Source organism: Neofelis nebulosa, chromosome 16, assembly GCF_028018385.1.
Source record: "Neofelis nebulosa isolate mNeoNeb1 chromosome 16, mNeoNeb1.pri, whole genome shotgun sequence".
In the NCBI taxonomy this organism is placed as follows: domain Eukaryota; kingdom Metazoa; phylum Chordata; class Mammalia; order Carnivora; family Felidae; genus Neofelis; species Neofelis nebulosa.
Genome location: NC_080797.1, coordinates 53,080,997 through 53,104,054, shown reverse-complemented (window position 1 = coordinate 53,104,054; position 23,058 = coordinate 53,080,997).

Sequence of the window (23,058 nt, the reverse complement as noted above, 5' to 3'; positions counted from 1 at the left end):
TGAGAGGGAAATGTGTCGCGTCATTTGTGCTTGTCCCAGACGTGAGGTCAACTGCCTTCCCACACCCTTTGGCCCTAACTACACACAAATATCCTCTGTTGGGTACCTTCCCCTGACCTACATCTCTTGTTGTCAATTTAGATCTGGAAGGCATGTTGCAAGGCTCCTAGGGCCCAACTTATTGTGCTGTCAAAAGAACACATCCAGAATCCCCAATTAAAATCAGAGGGAATTGCTCTGAACCATGGGCCCTGATGTGCCCTTGGAAGATTCTCATTTTAGAAAGGGTAAAAGGGGGCACGTGGATGACTCATTCCCCTAAACCTCAACTCTTGGCTTCTGCTCAGGTCATGGTCTCCCAGTTCTCGAGTTCGGGTCCCTAGTCGGGCTTCGTGCTGAGAGCTCGAAGCCTGGAGCCTGCTTCAGAGTCTTTTTTGTGTGTGTGTGTGTGTGTGTGTGTGTGTGTGTGTTTATTTTTTTATTTTTTAATATATGAATTTTACTGTCAAACTGGTTTCCATACAACACCCAGTGCTCATCCCAAAAGGTGCCCTCCTCAATACCCATCAACCACCCTGCCCTCCCTCCCACCCCCATCAACCCTCTGTTTGTTCTCAGTTTTTAACAGTCTCTTATGCTTTGGCTCTCTCCCACTCTAACCTCTTTTTTTTTTTTCCCTTCCCCTCCCCCATGGGTTTCTGCTACGTTTCTCAGGATCCACATAAGAGTGAAACCATATGGTATCTGTCTTTCTCTGTATGGCTTATTTCACTTAGCATCACACTCTCCAGTTCCATCCACGTTGCTACAAAAGGCCATATTTCATTCTTTCTCATTGCCACGTAGTATTCCATTGTGTATATAAACCACAAGTTCTTTATCCATTCATCAGTTGATGGACATTTAGGCTCTTTCCATAATTTGGCGATTGTTGAGAGTGCTGCTATAAACATTGGGGTACAAGTGCCCCTATGCATCAGTACTCCTGTATCCCTTGGATAAATTCCTAGCAGTGCTATTGCTGGGTCATAGGGCAGGTCTATTTTTAATTTTCTGAGGAACCTCCACACTGCTTTCCAGAGCGGCTGCACCAATTTGCATTCCCACCAACAGTGCAAGAGGGTTCCCGTCTCTCCACATCCTCTCCAGCATGTATAGTCTCCTGATTTCTTCATTTTGGCCACTCTGACTGGCGTGAGGTGGTATCTGAGTGTGGTTTTGCTTTGTATTTCCCTGATAAGGAGCGACGTTGAACATCTTTGCATGTGCCTGTTGGCCATCCGGATGTCTTCTTTAGAGAAGTGTCTATTTATGTTTCCTGCCCATTCCTTCACTGGGTTATTTGTTTTTCGGGTGTGGAGTTTGATGAGCTCTTTATACATTTTGGATACTAGCCCTTTGTCCGATGTGTCATTTGCAAATATCTTTTCCCATTCCTTTGGTTGCCTTTTCGTTTTGTTGGTTGTTTCCTTTGCTGTGCAGAAGCTTTTTATCTTCATAAGGTCCCAGTAATTCACTTTTGCTTTTAATTCCCTTGCCTTTGGGGATGTGCCGAGTAAGAGATTGCTACGGCTGAGGTCAGAGAGGTCTTTTCCTGCTTTCTCCTCTAAGGTTTTGATGGTTTCCTGTCTCACATTCAGGTTCTTTATCCATTTTGAGTTTATTTTTGTGAATGGTGTGAGAAAGTGGTCTAGTTTCAACCTTCTGCATGTTGCTGTCCAGTTCTCCAAGCACCATTTGTTAAAGAGACTGTCTTTTTTCCATTGGATGTTCTTTCCTGCTTTGTCAAAGATGAGTTGGCCATACGTTTGTGGGTCTAGTTCTGGGCTTTCTATTCTATTCCATTGGTCTATGTGTCTGTGTTTATGCCAATACCATGCTGTCTTGATGATTTCAGCTTTGTAGTAGAGGCTAAAGTCTGGGATTGGGATGCCTCCTGCTTTGGTCTTCTTCTTCAAAATTACTTTGGCTCTTCGGGGCCTTTTGTGGTTCCATATGAATTTTAGGATTGCTTGTTCTAGTTTCGAGAAGAATGCTGGTGCAATTTTGATTGGGATTGCATTGAATGTGTAGATAGCTTTGGGTAGTATTGACATTTTGACAATATTTATTCTTCCAATCCATGAGCAGGGAATGTCTTTCCATTTCTTTCTATCTTCTTCAATTACCTGCATAAGCTTTCTATAGTTTTCAGCATACAGATCGTTTACATCTTTGGTTAGATTTATCCCTAGGTATTTTATGCTTCTTGGTGCAATTGTGAATGGGATCAGTTTCTTTATTTGTCTTTCTGTTGCTTCATTGTTAGTGTATAAGAATGCAACTGATTTCTGTACATTGATTTTGTATCCTGCAACTTTGCTGAATTCATGTATCAGTTCTAGCAGACTTTTGGTGGAGTCTATCGGATTTTCCATGTATAATATCATGTCATCTGCAAAACGCGAAAGCTTGACTTCATCTTTGCCAATTTTGATGGCTTTGATTTCCTTTTGTTGTCTGATTGCTGATGCTAGAACTTCCAGTACTATGTTAAACAACAGCGGTGAGAGTGAGCATCTCTGTCGTGTTCCTGATCTCAGGGAAAAAGCTCTCAGTTTTTCCCCGTTGAGGATGATGTTAGCTGTGGGCTTTTCATAAATGGCTTTTATGATCTTTAAGTATGTTCCTTCTATCCAGACTTTCTCCAGGGTTTTTATTAAGAAAGGGTGCTGGATTTCCTCAAAGGCCTTTTCTGCATCGATTGACAGGATCATATGGTTCTTCTCTTTTTTTGTTGTTAATGTGATGTATCACGTTGATCGATTTGCGAATGTTGAACCAGCCCTGCATGCCAGGAATGAATCCCACTTGATCATAGTGAATAATTCTTTTTATATGCTGTTGAATTCGATTTGCTAGTATCTTATTGAGAATTTTTGCATCCATATTCATCAGAGATATTGGCCTGTAGTTCTCTTTTTTTACTGGGTCTCTGTCTGGTTTAGGAATCAAAGTAATACTGGCTTCATAGAATGAGTCTGGAAGTTTTCCTTCCCTTTCTATTTCTTGGAATAGCTTGAGAAGGATAGGTATTATCTCTGCTTTAAACGTCTGGTAGAACTCCCCTGGGAAGCCATCTGGTCCTGGACTCTTATCTGTTGGGAGATTTGTGATAACCGGTTCAATTTCTTCGCTGGTTATGGGTCTGTTCAAGCTGTCTATTTCCTCCTGATTGAGTTTTGGAAGACTGTGGGTGTTTAGGAATTTGTCCATTTCTTCCAGGTTGTCCAATTTGTTGGCATATAATTTTTCATAGTATTCCCTGATAATTGTTTGTATCTCTGAGGGATTGGTTGCAATAATTCCATTTTCATTCATGATGTTATCTATTTGGGTCATCTCCGTTTTCTTTTTGAGAAGCCTGGCTAGAGGTTTGTCAATTTTGTTTATTTTTTAAAAAAAACCAACTCTTGGTTTCGTTGATCTGCTCTACAGGTTTTTTAGATTCTATATTGTTTATTTCTGCTCTGATCTTTATGATTTATATTCTTCTGCTGGGTTTAGGCTGCCTTTGCTGTTCTGCTCCTATTTCCTTTAGGTGTGCTGTTAGATTTTGTATTTGGGAGTTTTCTTGTTTCTTGAGATAGGCCTGGATTGCAATGTATTTTCCTCTCAGGACTGCCTTCACTGCATCCCAAAGCGTTTGGATAGTTGTATTTTCATTTTCGTTTGTTTCCATATATTTGTTAATTTCTCCTCTAATTGCCTGGTTGACACACTCCTTTGTCAGTAGGGTGTTCTTTCACCTCCATGCTTTTGGAGATTTTCCAGACTTTTTCCTGTGGTTGGTTTCAAGCTTCATAGCATTGTGGTCTGAAAGTATGCATGGTATAATTTCAGTTCTTGTAAACTTCTGAAGGGATGTTTTGTGACCCAGTAAATGATCTATCTTGGAGAATGTTCCATGTGCACTCGAGAAGAAAGTATATTCTGTTGCTTTGGGATGCAGAGTTCTAAATATATCTGTCAAGTCCATCTGATCCAATGTATCATTCAGGGCCCTTGTTTCTTTATTGACTGTGTGTCTAGATGATCTATCCTTTTCTGTAAGTGGGGTGTTAAAGTCCCCTGCAATGACCACATTCTTATCAATAAGGTTGCTTATGTTTCTGAGTAATTGTTTTATATATCTGGGGGCTCCGGTATGTGGCGCATAGACATTTATAATTGTTATCTCTTCCTGATGGATAGACCCTGTAATTATTATATAATGCCCTTCTTCATCTCTTGTTACAGCCTTTAATTGAAAGTCTAGTTTGTCTGATATAAGTATGGCTACTCCAGCTTTCTTGTGGCTTCCAGTAGCATGATAAATAGTTCTCCATCCCCTCACTCTCAATCTAAAGGTGTCCTCAGATCTAAAATGAGTCTCTTGTAGACCGCAAATAGATGGGTCTTGTTTTTTTATCCATTCTGATACCCTATGTCTTTTGGCTGGCGCATTTAATCCATTTACATTCAGTGTTATTCTAGAAAGATACGGGTTTAGAGTCATTGTGATGTCTGTATGTTTTATGCTTGTAGTGATGTCTCTGGTACTTTGTCTCACAGGATCCCCCTTAGGATCTCTTGTAGGGCTGGTTTCGTGGTGACAAATTCGTTCAGTTTTTGTTTGTTTGGGAAGACCTTTATCTCTCCTTCTATTCTAAATGCCAGACTTGCTGGATAAAGGATTCTCGGCTGCATATTTTTTCTGTTTAGCACACTGAAGATATCGTGCCAAGCCTTTCTGGCCTGCCAAGTTTCAAAGGAGAGATCAGTCACGAGTCTTATAGGTCTCCCTTTATATGTGAGGGCACTTTTATCCCTTGCTGCTTTCAGAATTTTCTCTTTATCCTTGTATTTTGCCAGTTTCACTATGATATGTCGTGCAGAAGATCGATTCAAGTTACGTCTGAAGGGAGTTCTCTGTGCCTCTTGGATTTCAATGCCTTTTTCCTTCCCCAGTTCAGGGAAGTTCTCAGCTATAATTTCTTCAAGTACCCCTTCAGCACCTTTCCCTCTCTTTTCCTCCTCTGGGATACCAATTATGCGTATATTATTTCTTTTTAGTGTATCACTTAGTTCTCTAATTTTCCCCTCATACTCCTGGATTTTTTTATCTCTCTTTCTTTCAGCTTCCTCTTTCTCCATCACATTACCTTCTAGTTCACCTATTCTCTCCTCTGCCTCTTCAATCCGAGCCGTCATGGTTTCCATTTTGTTTTGCATTTCGTTTAAAGCGTTTTTCAGCTCCTCGTGACTGTTCCTTAGTCCCTTGATCTCTGTGGCAAGAGATTCTCTGCTGTCCTGTATACTGTTTTCAAGCCCAGCGATTAATTTTATGACTAGTATTCTAAATTCACTTTCTGTTATATTATTTAAATCCTTTTTGATCAGTTCATTAGCTGTTGTTATTTCCTGGAGATCCTTCTGAGGGGAATTCTTCCGTTTGGTCATTTTGGATAGTCCCTGGAGTGGTGAGGACCCGCAGGGCACTTCCCCCTTGCTGTGGTGTGTAACTGGAGTTGGTGGGCGGGGCCGCAGTCCGACCTGATGTCTGCCCCAGCCCACCGCTGGGGCCACAGTCAGACTGGTGTGTGCCTTGTCTTCCCCTCTCCTAGGGGCGGGATTCACTGTGGGGTGGCGTGGCCCGTCTGGGCTACTTGCGCACTGCCAGGCTTGTGGTGCTGGGGATCTGGCGTATTAGCTGGGGTGGGTAGGCAAGGTGCACGGGGGCAGGAGGGGCAGGCTTAGCTCGCTTCTCCTTAGGTGATCCACTTCAGGAGGGGCCCTGTGGCAGTGGGAGGGAGTCAGATCCGCTGCCGGAGGTTTGGCTCGGCAGAAGCACAGAGTTGGGTGTTTGCACGGAGAAGGGAGCAAGTTCCCTGGCAAGAAATGGTTCCCTTTGGGATTCTGGCTGGGGGATGGGTGGGGGAGATGGCGCTGGCGAGCGCCTTTGTTCCCCGCCAAGCTGAGCTCTGCCGTCCGGGGGCTCAGCAGCTCTCCCTCCCTTTGTCCTCCAGCCTTCCCGCTTTCTGAGAAGAGCTGTTAACTTATGACCTCCCAGACGCTAAGTCGCGCTTGCTGTCGGAACACAGTCCTTCCGGCCCCTCCGCTTTTCCCAGCCAGACTCAGGGACTCTGCTTGGCCTGCGAGCCGCCCCACCGCCCCGGCTCCCTCCCGCCAGTCCTTGGAGCACGCACCGCCTCGCCGCCCTTCCTACCCTCTTCCGTGGGCCTCTCGTCTGCTCTGGGCTCCGGAGACTCCGTTCTGCTAACCCTCTGGCGGTTTTCTGGGTTCTTAAGTCAGGTGTACGTGGAATCTAAGTGATCAGCAGGACGAGCGGTGAGCCCATCGTCCTCCTACGCTGCCATCTTCCAGAACTCCTGCTTCAGAGTCTTTGTCTTTCTCTCAGCCCTTTTCTGCTTGCAATTCCCTCTCTCTCTCTTTCTCTCACTCACTCTCTCTAAAGTGAAATAAATGTTTTAAACTGTTAAAAGACATGGGGCTACGGGGGCTCCTGGGTGACTCATTGGTTCAACATTGCTTCATTGCTAAAGTCATGATCTTATGGTTTGCAAGCCCTCCCCCACCTCAGTTCTCTCCTGTGAGCAGGGAGACATCTTGGGATCATCTGTCCCACTCTATCCCTCACTGCCTGCTCTCTCTGTCTCTGTCTGCCTCTCCTCTCTCTTCCTCTCTGTCTCTCCCTCTGTCTGAAAAGTAATAAAAACACACAAAAGAGAGGAAAATGGTAGAATAGGTACATAGAGACACAGTGTTCCTATGAGAGATGCAAATGGGATAATTTTGTGGATGAAATGGCTCCTACAATCTCCTGGCAAGCTGACTGTGTCAGGAATGAGAAACACCTATGGGCAAGGGCAAAGGGAAACCTCCACTGTTTGCAGTAGGAGTCTTCATGGCAAGATACCTTATTCTTACTCGGGAAAGAGAAGAAAAGCTTCGGAAGTTCACTCTTTTCCTTTTGATCAAAGGAGAGAGGCAGCAGTGTTACCAGGGGCGTGGTGTTGTGTTCAAGTGTTTTGAACTGGCCTGTGGTGCAGTAGTTCTTGAATGGTGTCTTTCAGTGCTAAAAAGGTCCTCGCGACTGGTGCCTACGGGGAGCCAACTGGTCTTCAGAGTGAAAGCATCCTTAACATGCAGGGAGGGAGACACGTTGGCTAACGAACATTTCTTTTCTCAGCCAGCCAGACACCAAGTACTCCCAGGAAGGCAATCTTTCCTGGGGGATATCAGAAACTGATTGCTCTTGGTTTAGCCCAGACAAGAGTCAGAGCTCATTAGGAATGCCTGGGCACTCCCTATGTGGGCGATGGCCTCCTTGGCCTTGCCTGGGACCGAACACGTAATTGTGAATACAGCCAGGGAATTGAAATGGCTACACACATGGCCAAAGGCTTTCATTTCAGCGGAGAATGAGATAAAGTTGAGAAGCAACTGTCCAGCTCCATGTGCCTCTTGTCCCAGAAGTAAGGATAGCTCCCTCCTGATCTCTCTGACCCTGTGTACACATATGCATTCCTGCTGGGCACCTTGGAACGCCCTGGGCTTATCTTTGCCAACAGGGTACTGAACGGCAATTTTTTTTTCTTTTCTTTTCTTTTCTTTTCTTTTCTTTTCTTTTCTTTTCTTTTACGTTTTGAGTTCCATCCAAATTAGTTAGCCTCTAGTGCAACAATGATTTCAAGAGTAGATTTCTCGGGGCGCCTGAGTGGCTTGGTCGGTTGGGTGTCCAACTTTGGCTCAGGTCACGATCTCACGGTCCGTGAGTTCGAGCCCCGCGTCGGACTCTGGGCTGACAGCTCAGAGCCTGGAGCCTGTTTCAGATTCTGTGTCTCCCTCTCTCTCTGCCCCTCCCCTGTTCATGCTATGGCTCTCTCTGTCTCAAAAATAAATAAACGTCAAAAACAAAATTTGTAAAAAAAAATAATTAAAAGAGTAGATTCCTTAACACTTTTTACCCTGTTAGCCCACACCCCCTCCCACAACACCTCCAGGGACCCTCTGTGTGTTCTCCATATTTAAGAGTCTCTTATGTTTTGGCCCCCTTCCTCTTTGTACATTATTTGTGCCTCCCTTCCTTTATGTTCATCTGTTCTGTGTCTTAAAGGCCTCAGATGAGTGAAGTCGCTTGATAGTTGTGTTTCTCTGACTGACTACTTTCGCATACCACAAAACCCTCTAGTTCTATCAATGTATCTGCAAAAGGCAAGATGACATTCTCTGTGACTGCTGAGCAACACTCCATTGTATATATCGACCACACCTTCTTTATCCATTCATCCATCGATGGACATTTGGGCTCTTTCCATACTTTGGCTGTTGCGGACAGTGCTGTTAGAAACGTTGGGGCGCATGTGCCCTTCCGAAACAGCCTTCCTGTCTCCCTTGGATAAATACCTAGTAGTGCAATTGCTGGGTCGTAGGGAGGTTCCATTTTTAATTTTTTGAGTAATGTCCAGAGTAGCTGCCCCGCTTGCATTCCCACCAGCAATGCAAAGAGATCCTGTTTCTCCACAGCCTCACCAACCTCAGATGTTGCCTCCGTTGTCAATGTTGGTCTTTCTGGCAGGTATAAGGTGGAATCCCGTTGTGGTTCTGATGTGTAATTCCCTGATGATGAGTGATGTTGAGCATTTTTTTCATGTGTCGGGTGGCCATCTGGACGTCTTCTTTGGAGCAGTGTCTCTTCGTGTCTTTGGCTCATTTCTTCACTGGAGTGTTTGTTTTTGGGGTGTCGACTTTGATAAGTTCTTTCTAGATTTTGGATACGAACCCTTTATCTGATATGTCGTTGGCACATAGCTTCTCCCATTCTCTCGGTCGCCCTTTAGTATTGAGGACTGTTTCCTTGGCTGTGCAGAAGCGTGTTAATTTGATGAGGCCCCAATAGTGCATTTTCCCTTTTGCCTCCTGAAAGGCAAATTTTCAGCATATCCCGTGGCCCAGCATATCGCAGAGTGCCAAGAACGGGACCAGAATCCCTAGATAAACGTAGAGGAAATGGTTCTGGGACAGTGTGCCTGAATGCACAACAGGGACCACTGAGCTTGGACAAGAGCACCAGGGTGGGGAGAATACACAGAAGGCCAAAGTTATTTATGACCCAAAGAGAATGGCATATAGCAAAAAAAAAAAAAAAAAAAAAAAAAAAAAAAAAAAAATGAAGCCAGTAGCAGATTCTCCTGGCAAGATGGTTGTCTCAGCAGTAAGAACACTGTGGGGGGCTACAACAATGGAGACCTGCTGCGTTTTTCCTTAAAAAGGAGATGGAAAGTTTCTGGCATTGGATTCTTCTTTTTTTTTTCCTTTTTTTTTTCGTTTTTGCCCTGTCCTCTGAGACAGTCATGCTATACAGTAAGCAGCTTGTAGGTTGTGGCTGACCCTCAAGTGTTTGGAAAGTGCATCTTTTGTACTGGTGCTTGCATGGGCTCCTCCTGCACATTCTGCAGGTCCTGAAGGGTTCTTCAATGGGTGAACTGTCTACTCTTCAGAACGCGAGCATCTGTAGAAGACAGTGTTGTAATTCTGCTATTCCCATGCCAACTTGTCTTCAATATGTGTCTGTGCGGGAGAGGTGGGTAGGGGGGACAGGGGAGGTCAGTGGATCCTTCTGTGTAGCAGATACTGAATGCTCTCAGACAGCATTGGAGCAACATGGGAACTTTCCACCAATCCCTGGTTTTCCACGGAGTTATTGACAGGCCCATTGTGCCTAGTGGAAACCAGGATATAAATAGATGAACCACAAGGGATGGGCACATGGATGGTTCATTTGGTTAAGAGGCTGAGCCGTGATTTCAGCTCAGGTCATGATTTCATCCTTGTGAGGCCATGCCCCGCATCAGGCTTTGTGCTCACAGCATGGAGCCTGCTTTGGGTCGGGTGTCTCCCTCTTTCTGTACCTACCCCACACCTGCTAGCTCTCTCTCTCTCTCTCTGTCTCTCTCTCTCTCTCATTCCCACTCAAAAATGAAAAGTGTTTGAAATCAGGATTCACAAAGGAAAGCAAAGCAGTGACAGAATGGGAATGGACACATGGAAGGCCAAAGTTCCTCCTGAACTACGAGAACGAGAGCAAGCAAAGAATAGAGTGACTAGTAGAATCTATGTGAAGCTGGCTGTCCTCAGAATAGGAAGCACCTCTGCAGTGGGGAAGGGGGAATAAAACCCCTGTTTTTACTTGGAAGCCCAGTCCAGAGGAAATCTCCTTCTGGAATTCAAATGAGAACGGGATACAACTGAAAAAGTACCGTATGGCTCACAGTTTCCTTGTTGCAGAAGTAAGACTGGTTTTCTAACTCCTCTGGGCCCCCATACAGGCCTACATTCTGTGCTGGGCCCCTCCACTGCGCTACGTTTCCTGATGTTCGCATGGTTCTCAAACACACGCGATGAGAGGCCTCGTAGCCCAAAGTATCCGAGAGTCCAGAGAACTTGACCCAAACCCTCACCTAAAATGAGAAAGAATTGGTCCTAAAATCTGGCCCCACATGCCTACCAGCTGAAATGTACTTTGAGAAAAGACCAGAAATGGACGTAGATACACAGAGGCCCAACGATCTTTCTTTCCCAGTGGACAAGGAAAAAGCAAAGGATAAAACGACGAGCATAACCTCAAATGTAAGACACTCCAACGAGTTGCACCCAGACAAATGTCCCCTGACTAAACCTGATGCCCCAACTGCAAGCAGTGTTTCTCTAGAAGGTTGGTAAGCCTGGAATTCTTCTGGACATTGCCTTTCCTCCTGCCCTGTCCATCAAGTAGAGATGGACTATACAGTATTCCTTCAGTGATTGAAGGTCTGCCTGTGGAACTTCAAGTGTTTGGAACCTGGCTCTGGTGCATGTAGAGCATCTGTAATGTAGAGCCTTGGTCTCCCTTGGAGCCATTGCCACCAATGTGTTATTTTCCAAGCCTTGGGACACATTGCGGGATGCCTGGGCTTTCACTGCCTTCACCCAAGGCGAGCCCAAAGGTTGGCGCTAAGCTCTCGCTCTGGTCCTGTGCTATGGGAGAGCAAACAGTAACTTCCAGTGTAAGGAAGGATGTCCCTCTTGTCTCTCCCTGAGTGCTTGGTGCTTGGCCAGCTCTGGGTAAGGGCAGTGAAGGGTGGACCTCCCTTCATTTCGACTCGCAGATGGTTCCCCTAGGCACACTAAGCTTCTGGACCTGGGCAGCATAGAAGGGGCTCCTTCAAGGACCACTGCATCAGGTCCAGGTTCCAAACACGTGCCAAACATCTAGCAGCAGAACCCCTTGCCTCTGCATCAATGTTGCATCTCTTTCCTGATGGGAAGGACAGGACAAACCAGCAAATCCCTTTCTGCCTCTCTTTCTGAAGGAAGAAAACACACCTCCTGCAGAACTGCATGCTCAGGTGTAGCCAATGGAGGTTTCCTTTCACCACACCCTCACGGGTTTCTTCCTGCCCACACAGTCAGCCTGCCAGGCGATAGCAGGAGGCCCTGAATTCTCACCCTACCCATTCCCTTCTGTAATGAAAAGCTTTGGTCCTCGGGGTGTCAACTTGCATGGTATTGCTCTTGTGTTCAAACTATTATCTGTCTGGGCGCCATTCTGAGCCAGAGCCTCAGAAATGTACTCTGAACCACATTTTTGCAGGATCCATGGGTCTGTGTCAGGTACACAGTCCAGGTCCAAAAATTGGTGTGGGGTTGTCAGTGAGTTCCTGAGCCAACTGGCCACGATCAGTGTCTGGTATCCCAGACGGTAGCCCGTCTGTCCCCGGGGGCTTGGTGCTTAGTCAGCTAGAGTCATATCAGGGATGGGTAGCCAGCTGGTCACCCTCCCCTGGCTACCAGAGGTGCCTTCCTCCTGCTGAGTAGATGGCTCATGCATGTGCACTCTGCCTAAGCCCCTGGATGGTGCGCAAAGGGACGTTGTAGTAAATGTTGGAGCCAGGCAAGGTTCTAACCAGTTGATCATCAGCCTGGGTCCCCAAACAGCCAAAGCGGAATCACTGCTGCCACTGTCCTCTGAAGGAAAGGGCAAGAAACAGACCCAGGTCCAGGGAATTCCCTCTCTTTCTATAGGAGGAAGGCAGGCCCCTTGTTCACAGAGCTCCCGGGTATAGCCAGTAAAGGACCCCTTCACCAAAGCCCACAGGTGTTGCTTATCCCTGAGACAGCCAGCTTGCTAGCCTTTTGCTGTAGTCACTGCATTACCACCACAGCCCTTTCTGATTCCTACTTAAGACCTCTGGCCCTCCGTGAATCTATTTTCACCACTTTGCTCTAGTTTCAAAGTAGTTCCTTGTTGGGTGCATTCCATCTTCCATGTTTTCAGAGGCTGGTCCCTGGTGTTCATCTGGGTATCCTAGTCCCATTTTTGTGACCGTGTCTAGGTGAGGTCACAGGGTCCCTGGCAAGTTGCTGTCAAAAGCATGCAGTCATTCAGGGGCCTAGGCCATTGGAAAGGCCCAGATTAGAACATTGGCAATTTTTCTGGTCCAGAGGATGGAAAGGGGGCTGGCCACCCACTGTGTGGAGGGAACACGAAGCTACACAGCCCCTTTCCAGATTGACCCCATTCCTATTGAAATATTGAAAAATGAGGCCCTGGTTATGGCCACTCCGTTCCCAAGGCTCTATGTCTAACTATGTCCCCGTGTAGATTTAGGAGCCATTGGAGCTGTGACTCACTCAACCCACACCCAGGGATTGATTTTCACACCACCCTATGCGTGTTGGACAGGGTCCCCAAGCAAGGCAAGCCAGACCCTGCTAATGGCTGTACTTGCACTGATTCAGACTTCGGTTTACCTTCCTTCTGGGGCACAGAGGGGCCAGTGGGACCCAGGGGGCATAGGTGGTGGGGGCAGGTCCCCAGCACAAGGAGGTTCCTGGGACAGGTGCCAAGGCATGAACAGCCCTGTGCGTCAAGGCAGTGCCCGAGCAACCTCAGTGGTCCAGCAAAGCCATTCGGTGCTCATGGTGTGGCAACCTTGGCATTGGCCTGTGCATTGCTGTCCTCCTTCAGCATACTCCACAATAGCCAGAGTGAGAGTTCTGGCTGCAAGGACTAGGTCCACAGCCGCCCTTGCAAGGACTGTGGTAGAAGGCAGGGACTGGCACCTAGGCTGGAGCCCATTGGGGCAGCACCTGGTGTTTGCCTCCTTACCAGTTCACTTCTCCCAGCCCCTGTTTGGAGCACTAAAGGCCTCTCACATGTGTACCCTCACAGCAAATGATTAGTTATGGTGGGTTGTGTTGATGAAAGCCAGGATTCACCTATAAGAAGGATGTACTGAGTCGCGGTGTTGGCCAGCGTGCCATATGCCTGCAAGAAATGCAGAGGTTGGTAACAGCAGAGCGTTGCCTCGTCTGTTCACATATCATTCAGGTTGCCCTGTTTTAAAATAAATAGATCTTGCCCTGAGTATCATTCAGAGAGTGTAACAACTTCCCACTTTACGTTACTTCTTGCCTTTTCCAGACGCTGGAAAACGCGAGAGGCTCTGGTAGGGTGACGGAGATATAAGTCGTTGAGGGAGAGTCAAGGCCAGTTGACCGATTATGATTAGATGCAACTCTGGAGAATCCCAACACTCTACAGGAGAACACTGAAAGCATTTGTTCTGTAGCTGTTGTCTAACTAAGGGGACTTAGCTCATCATAATTCGAGGTTAACCCAGAGCACCCTCATCCTTTCTTCTGGAGGCTGCGCCAAGGATGGCCCATGGGTCCAGCAGGCACCTACTCATTTCGGGCATTCCTTGTCCATGTTTGGGCCATTGAGCATGCAGCCAAGCAAATGGATGCGGGTGCCCCATGGCAGAGCTGTCTCTACCCCTTTGCTTCTTTCTCCCTAGCCACTTCCCTAGGGTCTTCTTTTTCTTGAAATCATCATCAGTGTGTATGTGCCAAGGCACATGTGGGGAGAGTAAACTGGATAGTAAAATGACCGCACTTGGACAGCAAGTGAGCATGATTAGAATGGACAGAATAATAGACTTTCTCATTTCTAAAGTCTATTGGTCGTGACCTGCACCCAATCATGATACCTGTGGTCCTGCGGGCCATCTGTGCCCCCAGATGGAAGGTAAATCCAACACTGGTAAGTGCAAGGGCTGTCTCTAGGAGTGGTTGAGCTGCTTTGCTGAGCCCCACCTGCGAAGTGCCCAGGCCGGTGGGAAAATGTATCCCTGGGCACGGGTCGAGTGAGTGACAGCTCTATGGCTCCTAAGTCAAAACAGCAAAATTGGTAGATAAAGAAACATGGGAGGGCCACAGGAGGACCCAGGTTCCACATGTCCGGATATTCCTCTGGGACACAGGCTCTGAATGGCACCCAGAGACAAGGGTCTTTGTATACCGAAAAAAGGGTATTCATTGAAACGGAAATGCGAGTGGCCAAAGTGATTCATTACTGAAGAGACGGGGACGCAGGTGAGAATGAAGTGTCTAGAAGGACAATTTCCTGGCAAGGTCCTGCGTAAGGAGGAAGAACACCTGAGGCGAGAGAAAAACTCAAACTCTAAAGGGAAAACCTCTGGAAAGTCCAGTCTGCAATGGGTCTGCCTGTGTCCTTCTGCAACACAGGGACAGCTTCTGGCCTTGGCTGTTTTTCCTGCTGTTCCCATCAGGAGACAGAGGCAGCAGGGATTCAGGGGTAGTGGGTCCATGCTCCAGGCTGTCGCGCAAGTGTTTGCAACCGTTTCTGTTATGCATTCGATGGTGACGGGCCACTGTCTGCACTGACCAGGTCCTGGAACATAGCTCGTATGCGTGGATTGTGTGCTCTTCAGAATCTGAGGCCAAGCAGTAAGTGCTCTCTGAGAGCAGGGCTATCTTTCTTGTGGGTTGGCAGAAAATAATTTCCCTTGGTGGGCACGGAAGCAGCGTGAGAACTCACCATGCATGCCTGGGAGCTCACTGTGTGACTGACAGCCTCACTGGCTCACCCGGGCTGCAAACCAAGTCCTAGTTAGCACATAGCATTGGCATGGGAATGGCTCTAAGGACAACGAAAGTTTCCTTTCAGATGAGAATGGGAGAAGGCTGAGAGGGAAATGTGTCGCGCCATTTGCCCTTGTCCCAGACGTGAGGTCAACTTCCTTCCCACACCCTTTGGCCCTAACTACACACAAATATCCTCTGTTGGGTACCTTCCCCTGACCTACATCTCATGTTGGCAATTTAGATCTGGAAGGCATGTTGTAAGGCTCCTAGGGACCATGTTATTGTGCTGTCACAAGAACTCATCCAGAATCGCCAATTAAAATCAGAGTGAATTGCTCTGATACATGGGCCCTGATGTGCCCATGGAAGATTCTCATTTTAGAAAGGGTAAAAGGGGGCACGTGGATGACTCATTCCCCTAAACCTAAACTCTTGGCTTCTGCTCAGGTCATGGTATCCCAGTTCTCGAGTTCGGGTCCCTAGTCGGGCTTCGTGCTGAGAGCTCGAAGCCTGGAGCCTGCTTCAGAGTCTTTTCTTTTCTTTTCTTTGTGTGTGTGTGTGTGTGTGTGTGTGTGTTTATTTTTTTATTTTGTTATTTTTTAATATATGAAATTTACTGTCAAACTGGTTTCCATACAACACCCAGTGCTCATCCCAAAAGGTGCCCTCCTCAATACCCATCAACCACCCTGCCCTCCCTCCCACCCCCATCAACCCTCTGTTTGTTCTCAGTTTTTGACAGTCTCTTATGCTTTGGCTCTCTCCCACTCTAACCTCTTTTTTTTTTCCTTCCACTCCCCCATGGGTTTCTGTTACGCTTCTCAGGATCCACCTAAGAGTGAAACCATATGGTATCTGTCTTTCTCTGTATGGCTTATTTCACTTAGCATCACACTCTCCAGTTCCATCCACGTTGCTACAAAAGGCCATATTTCATTTTTTCTCATTGCCACGTAGTATTCCATTGTGTATATAAACCACAAGTTCTTTATCCATTCATCAGTTGATGGACATTTAGGCTCTTTCCATAATTTGGCTGTTGTTGAGAGTGTTGCTATAAACATTGGGGTACAAGTGCCCCTATGCATCAGTACTCCTGTATCCCTTGGATAAATTCCTAGCAGTGCTATTGCTGGGCCATAGGTTAGGTCTATTTTTAATTTTCTAAGGAACCTCCACACTGCTTTCCAGAGCAGCTGCACCAATTTGCATTCCCACCAACAGTGCAAGAGGGTTCCCGTTTCTCCACATCCTCTCCAGCATCTATAGTCTCCTGATTTCTTCATTTTGGCCACTCTGACTGGCGTGAGGTGGTATCTGAGTGAGGTTTTGATTTGTATTTCCCTGATAAGGAGCGACGTTGAACATCTTTGCATGTGCCTGTTGGCCATCCGGATGTCTTCTTTAGAGAAGTGTCTATTCATGTTTTCTGCCCATTCCTTCACTGGGTTATTTGTTTTTCGGGTGTGGAGTTTGATGAGCTCTTTATAGATTTTGGATACTAGCCCTTTGTCCCATGTGTCATTTGCAAATATCTTTTCCCATTCCTTTGGTTGCCTTTTCATTTTGTTGGTTGTTTCCTTTGCTGTGCAGAAGCTTTTTATCTTCATAAGGTCCTAGTAATTCACTTTTGCTTTTAATTCCCTTGCCTTTGGGGATGTGCCGAGTAAGAGATTGCTACGGCTGAGGTCAGAGAGGTCTTTTCCTGCTTTCTCCTCTAAGGTTTTGATGGTTTCCTGTCTCACATTCAGGTTCTCTATCCATTTTGAGTTCATTTTTGTGAATGGTGTGAGAAAGTGGTCTAGTTTCAACCTTCTGCATGTTGCTGTCCAGTTCTCCCAGCACCATTTGTTAAAGAGACTGTCTTTTTTCCATTGGATGTTCTTTCCTGATTTGTCAAAGATGAGTTGGCCATACGTTTGTGGGTCTAGTTCTGGGGTTTCTATTCTATTCCATTGGTCTATGTGTCTGTGTTTATGCCAATACCATGCTGTCTTGATGATGACAGCTTTGTAGTAGAGGCTAAAGTCTGGGATTGTGATGCCTCCTGCTTTGGTCTTCTTCTTCAAAATTACTTTGGCTCTTCGGGGCCTTCTGTGGTTCCATATGAATTGTAGGATTGCTTGTTCTAGTTTCGAGAAGAATGCTGGTGCAATTTTGATTGGGATTGCATTGAATGTGTAGATAGCTTTGGGTAGTATTGACATTTTGACAATATTTATTCTTCCAATCCATGAGCAGGGAATGTCTTTCCAATTCTTTCTATCTTCTTCAATTACCTGCATAAGCTTTCTATAGTTTTCAGCATACAGATCTTTTACATCTTTGGTTAGATTTATCCCTAGGTATTTTATGCTTCTTGGTGCAATTGTGAATGGGATCAGTTTCTTTATTTGTCTTTCTGTTGCTTCATTGTTAGTGTATAAGAATGCAACTGATTTCTGTACATTGATTTTGTATCCTGCAACTTTGCTGAATTCATGTATCAGTTCTAGCAGACTTTTGGTGCAGTCTATCGGATTTTCCATGTATAATATCATGTCATCTGCAAAAAGCGAAAGCTTGACTTCATCTTTGCCAATTTTGATGGCTTTGATTTCCTTTTGTTGTCTGATTGCTGATGCTAGAACTTCCAGCACTATGTTAAACAACAGCGGTGAGAGTGGGCATCCCTGTCGTATTCCTGATCTCAGGGAAAAAGCTCTCAGTTTTTCCCCGTTGAGAATGATGTTAGCTGTGGGCTTTTCATAAATGGCTTTTATGATCTTTAAGTATGTTCCTTCTATCCCGACTTTCTCCAGGGTTTTTATTAAGAAAGGGTGCTGGATTTTGTCAAAGGCCTTTTCTGCATCGATTGACAGGATCATATGGTTCTTCTCTTTTTTTTTGTTAATGTGATGTATCACGTTGATCGATTTGCGAATGTTGAACCACCCCTGCATGCCAGGAATGAATCCCACTTGATCATAGTGAATAATTCTTTTTATATGCTGTTGAATTCGATTTGCTAGTATCTTATTGAGAATTTTTCAATCCATATCTATCAGAGATATTGGCCTGTAGTTCTCTTTTTTTACTGGGTCTCTGTCTGGTTTAGGAATCAAAGTAATACTGGCTTCATAGAATGAGTCTGGAAGTTTTCCTTCCCTTTCTATTTCTTGGAATAGCTTGAGAAGGATAGTTATTATCTCTGCTTTAAACGTCTGGTAGAACTCCCCTGGGAAGCCATCTGGTGCTGGACTCTTATTTGTTGGGAGATTTTTGATAACCGATTCAATTTCTTCGCTGGTTATGGGTCTTTTCAAGCTGTCTATTTCCTCCTGATTGAGTTTTGGAAGAGTGTGGGTGTTTAGGAAGTTGTCCATTTCTTCCAGGTTGTCCAATTTGTTGGCATATAATTTTTCATAGTATTCCCTGATAATTGTTTGTATCTCTGAGGGATTGGTTGTAATAATTCCATTTTCATTCATGATGTTGTCTATTTGGGTCATCTCCCTTTTCGTTTTGAGAAGCCTGGCTAGAGGTTTGTCAATTTTGTTTATTTTTTTAAAAAACCAACTCTTGGTTTCGTTGACCTGCTCTACAGTTTTTTTAGATTCTATATTGTTTATATCTGCTCTGATCTTTATGATTTCTCTTCTTCTGCTGGGTTTAGGCTGCCTTTGCTGTTCTGCTTCTATTTCCTTTCGGTGTGCTGTTAGATTTTGTATTTGGGAGTTTTCTTGTTTCTTGAGATAGGCCTGGATTGCAACGTATTTTCCTCTCAGGACTGCCTTCGTTGCTTCCCAAAGCGTTTGGATTGTTCTATTTTCATTTTCGTTTGCTTCCATATATTTTTAAATTTCTTGCTAATTGCCTGGATGACCCACTCCTTCGTTAGTAGGGTGTTCTTTAACCTCCTCGCTTTTGGAGGTTTTCCAGACTTTTTCCTGTGGTTGATTTCAAGCTTCATAGCATTGTGGTCTGAAAGTATGCATGGTATAATTTCAATTCTTGTAAACTTCTGAAGGGCTGTTTTGTGACCCAGTAAATGATCTATCTTGGATAATGTTCCATGTGCACTCGAGAAGAAAGTATATTCTGTTGCTTTGGGATGCAGAGTTCTAAATATATCTGTCAAGTCCATCTGATCGAATGTATCCTTCAGGGCCCTTGTTTCTTTATTGACTGTGTGTCTAGATGATCTATCCTTTTCTGTAAGTGGGGTGTTAAAGTCCCCTGCAATGACCACATTCTTATCAATAAGGTTGCTTATGTTTATGAGTAACTGTTTTATATATCTGGGGGCTCCGGTATTTGGCGCATAGACATTTATAATTGTTAGCTCTTCCTGATGGATAGACCCTGTAATTATTATATAATGCCCTTCTTCATCTCTTGTTACAGCCTTTAATTGAAAGTCTAGTTTGTCTGATATAAGTATGGCTACTCCAGCTTTCTTGTGGCTTCCAGTAGCATGATAAATAGTTCTCCATCCCCTCACTCTCAATCTAAAGGTGTCCTCAGATCTAAAATGAGTCTCTTGTAGACCGCAAATGGATGGGTCTTGTTTTTTTATCCATTCTGATACCCTATGTCTTTTGGCTGGCGCATTTAATCCATTTACATTCAGTGTTATTCTAGAAAGATACGGGTTTAGAGTCATTGTGATGTCTGTATGTTTTATGCTTGTAGTGATGTCTCTGGTACTTTGTCTCACAGGATCCCCCTTAGGATCTCTTGTAGGGCTGGTTTCGTGGTGACAAATTCCTTCAGTTTTTGTTTGTTTGGGAAGACCTTTATCTCTCCTTCTATTCTAAATGCCAGACTTGCTGGATAAAGGATTCTCGGCTGCATATTTTTTCTGTTTAGCACACTGAAGATATCGTGCCAAGCCTCTCTGGCCTGCCAAGTTTCAAAGGAGAGATCAGTCACGAGTCTTATAGGTCTCCCTTTATATGTGAGGGCACGTTTATCCCTTGCTGCTTTCAGAATTTTCTCTTTATCCTTGTATTTTGCCAGTTTCACTATGATATGTCGTGCAGAAGATCGATTCAAGTTACGTCTGAAGGGAGTTCTCTGTGCCTCTTGGATTTCAATGCCTTTTTCCTTCCCCAGTTCAGGGAAGTTCTCAGCTATAATGTCTTCAAGTACCCCTTCAGCACCTTTCCCTCTCTCTTCGTCCTCTGGGATACCAATTATGCGTATATTATTTCTTTTTAGTGTATCACTTAGTTCTCTAATTTTCCCTTCATACTCCTGGATTTTTTTTATCTCTCTTTCTTTCAGCTTCCTCTTTCTCCATCACATTATCTTCTAGTTCACCTATTCTCTCCTCTGCCTCTTCAATCCGAGCCGTCATGGTTTCCATTTTGTTTTGCATTTCGTTTAAAGCGTTTTTCAGTTCCTCGTGACTCTTCCTTAGTGCCTTGATCTCTGTGGCAAGAGATTCTCTGCTGTCCTGTATACTGTTTTCAAGCCCAGCGATTAATTTTATGACTATTATTCTAAATTCACTTTCTGTTATATTATTTAAATCGTTTTTGATCAGTTCATTAGCTGTTGTTATTTCCTGGAGATCCTTCTGAGGGGAATTCTTCCGTTTGGTCATTTTGGATAGTCCCTGGAGTGGTGAGGACCCGCAGGGCACTTCCCCATTGCTGTGGTGTGTAACTGGAGTTGGTGGGCAGGGCCGCAGTCCGACCTGATGTCTGCCCCCAGCCCACCGCTGGGGCCACAGTCAGACTGGTGTGTGCCTTGCCTTCCCCTCTCCTAGGGGCGGGATTCACTGTGGGGTGGCGTGGCCCGTCTGGGCTACTTGCACACTGCCAGGCTTGTGGTACTGGGGATCTGGCGTATTAGCTGGGGTGGGTAGGCAAGGTGCACGGGGGCAGGACGGGCAGGCTTAGCTCGCTTCTCCTTAGGTGATCCACTTCAGGAGGTGCCCTGTGGCAGTGGGAGGGAGTCAGATCCGCTGCCGGAGGTTTGGCTCGGCAGAAGCACAGAGTTGGGTGTTTGCGCTGAGCGAGCAAGTTCCCTGGCAAAAACTGGTTCCCTTTGGGATTCTGGCTGGGGGATGGGTGGGGGAGATGGCGCTGGCGAGCGCCTTTGTTCCCCGCCAAGCTGAGCTCTGCCATCTGGGGGCTCAGCAGCTCTCCTTCCCTTTGTCCTCCAGCCTTCCCGCTTTCTGAGCAGAGCTGTTAACTTATGACCTCCCAGACGCTAAGTCGCGCTTGCTGTCGGAACACAGTCCTTCCGGCCCCTCCGCTTTTCCCAGCCAGACTCGGGGACTCTGCTTGGCCTGCGAGTCGCCCCTCCGCCCCGGCTCCCTCCCGCCAGTCCGTGGAGCACGCACCGCCTCGCCGCCCTTCCTACCCTCTTCCGTGGGCCTTTCGTCTGCTCTTGGCTCCGTAGACTCCGTTCTGCTAACCCTCTGGCGGTTTTCTGGGTTCTTAAGGCAGGTGTAGGTGGAATCTAAGTGATCAGCAGGACGAGCGGTGAGCCCAGCGTCCTCCTACGCCGCCATCTTCCGGAACTCCTGCTTCAGAGTCTTTGTCTCTCTCTCAGCCCTTTTCTGCTTGCAATGTCCCTCTCTCTCTCTCTTTATCTCACTCACTCTCTCAAAAGTGAAATAAATGTTTTAAACTGTTAAAAGACATGGGGTATAGGGGCTCTTGGGTGACTCATTGGTTCAACATTTATTCATTGCTAAAGTCATGATCTTATGGTTTGCAAGCCCTCCCCCACCTCAGTTCTCTCCTGTGAGCAGGGAGACGCCTTGGGATCATCTGTCCCACTCTACCCCTCACTGCCTGCTCTCTCTGTCTCTGTCTCCCTCTCCTCTCTCTTCCTCTCTGTCTCTCCCTCTGTCTGAAAAGTAATAAAAAAACACAAAAGAGAGGACAATGGTGGAGTATGTACATAGAGACACACTGTTCCTATGAGAGATGCAAATGGGATAATTTTGTGGATGAAATGGCTCCTACAATCTCCTGGCAAGCTGACTGTGTCAGGAATAAGAAACACCTATGGGCAAGGGCAAAGGGAAACCTCCCCTGTTTGCAGTAGGAGTCTTCATGGCAAGATACCTTATTCTTACTCGGGAAAGAGAAGAAAAGCTTCGGGAGGTCACTCTTTTCCTTTTGTCACCTGATCAAAGGAGAGAGGCAGCAGTGTTACCAGGGGCCTGGTGTTGTGTTCAAGTGTTTTGAACTGGCCTGTGGTGCAGTAGTTCTTGAATGGTGTATTTCAGTGCTAACAAGGTCCTCGCGACTGGTGCCCACGGGGGAGCCAACTGGTCTTCAGAGTGAAAGCATCCTTAACATGCAGGGGGGAAGACACGTTGGCTAACCAACATTTCTTTTCTCAGCCAGTCAGACACCAAGTACTCCCAGGAAGGCAATCTTTCCTGGGGGATATCAGAAACTGATTGCTCTTGGCTTAGCCCAGACAAGAGTCAGAGCTCATTAGGAATGCCTGGGCACTCCCTATGTGGGGGATGGCCTCCTTGGCCTTGCCTGGGACCCAAGACGTAATTATCAATACAGCCAGGGAATTGGAATGGCTACACACACGGCCAAAGGCTTTCCTTTCAGCGTAGAATGAGATAAAGTTGAGAAGCAACTGTCCAGCTCCATGTGCCTCTGGTCCCAGAAGTAAGGATCGCTCCCTCCTGATCCCTCTGACCCTGTGTACACACATGCATTCCTGCTGGGCACCTTGAAACGCCCTGGGCTTATCTTTGCCAAAAGGGTACTGAAAGGCAATTTATTTTCTTTTATTTTACATTTCGAGTTCCATCCAAATTAGTTAGCCTCTAGTGCAACCATGATTTCAAGAGTAGATTCCTTAACCCTTCTTACCCACTTAGCCCACACCCCCTCCCACAACACCTCCAGGGACCCTCTGTGTGTTCTCCATATTTAAGAGTCTCTTATGTTTCGGACCCCTCCCTCTTTGGAGATTATTTGTGCCTCCCTTCCTTTATGTTCTTCTGTTCTGTGTCTTAAAAGCCTCAGATGAGTGAAGTCGCTTGATAGTTATGTGTCTCTGACTGACTACTTTCGCGTACCATAAAACCCTCTAGTTCTTTCAATGTAGCTGCAA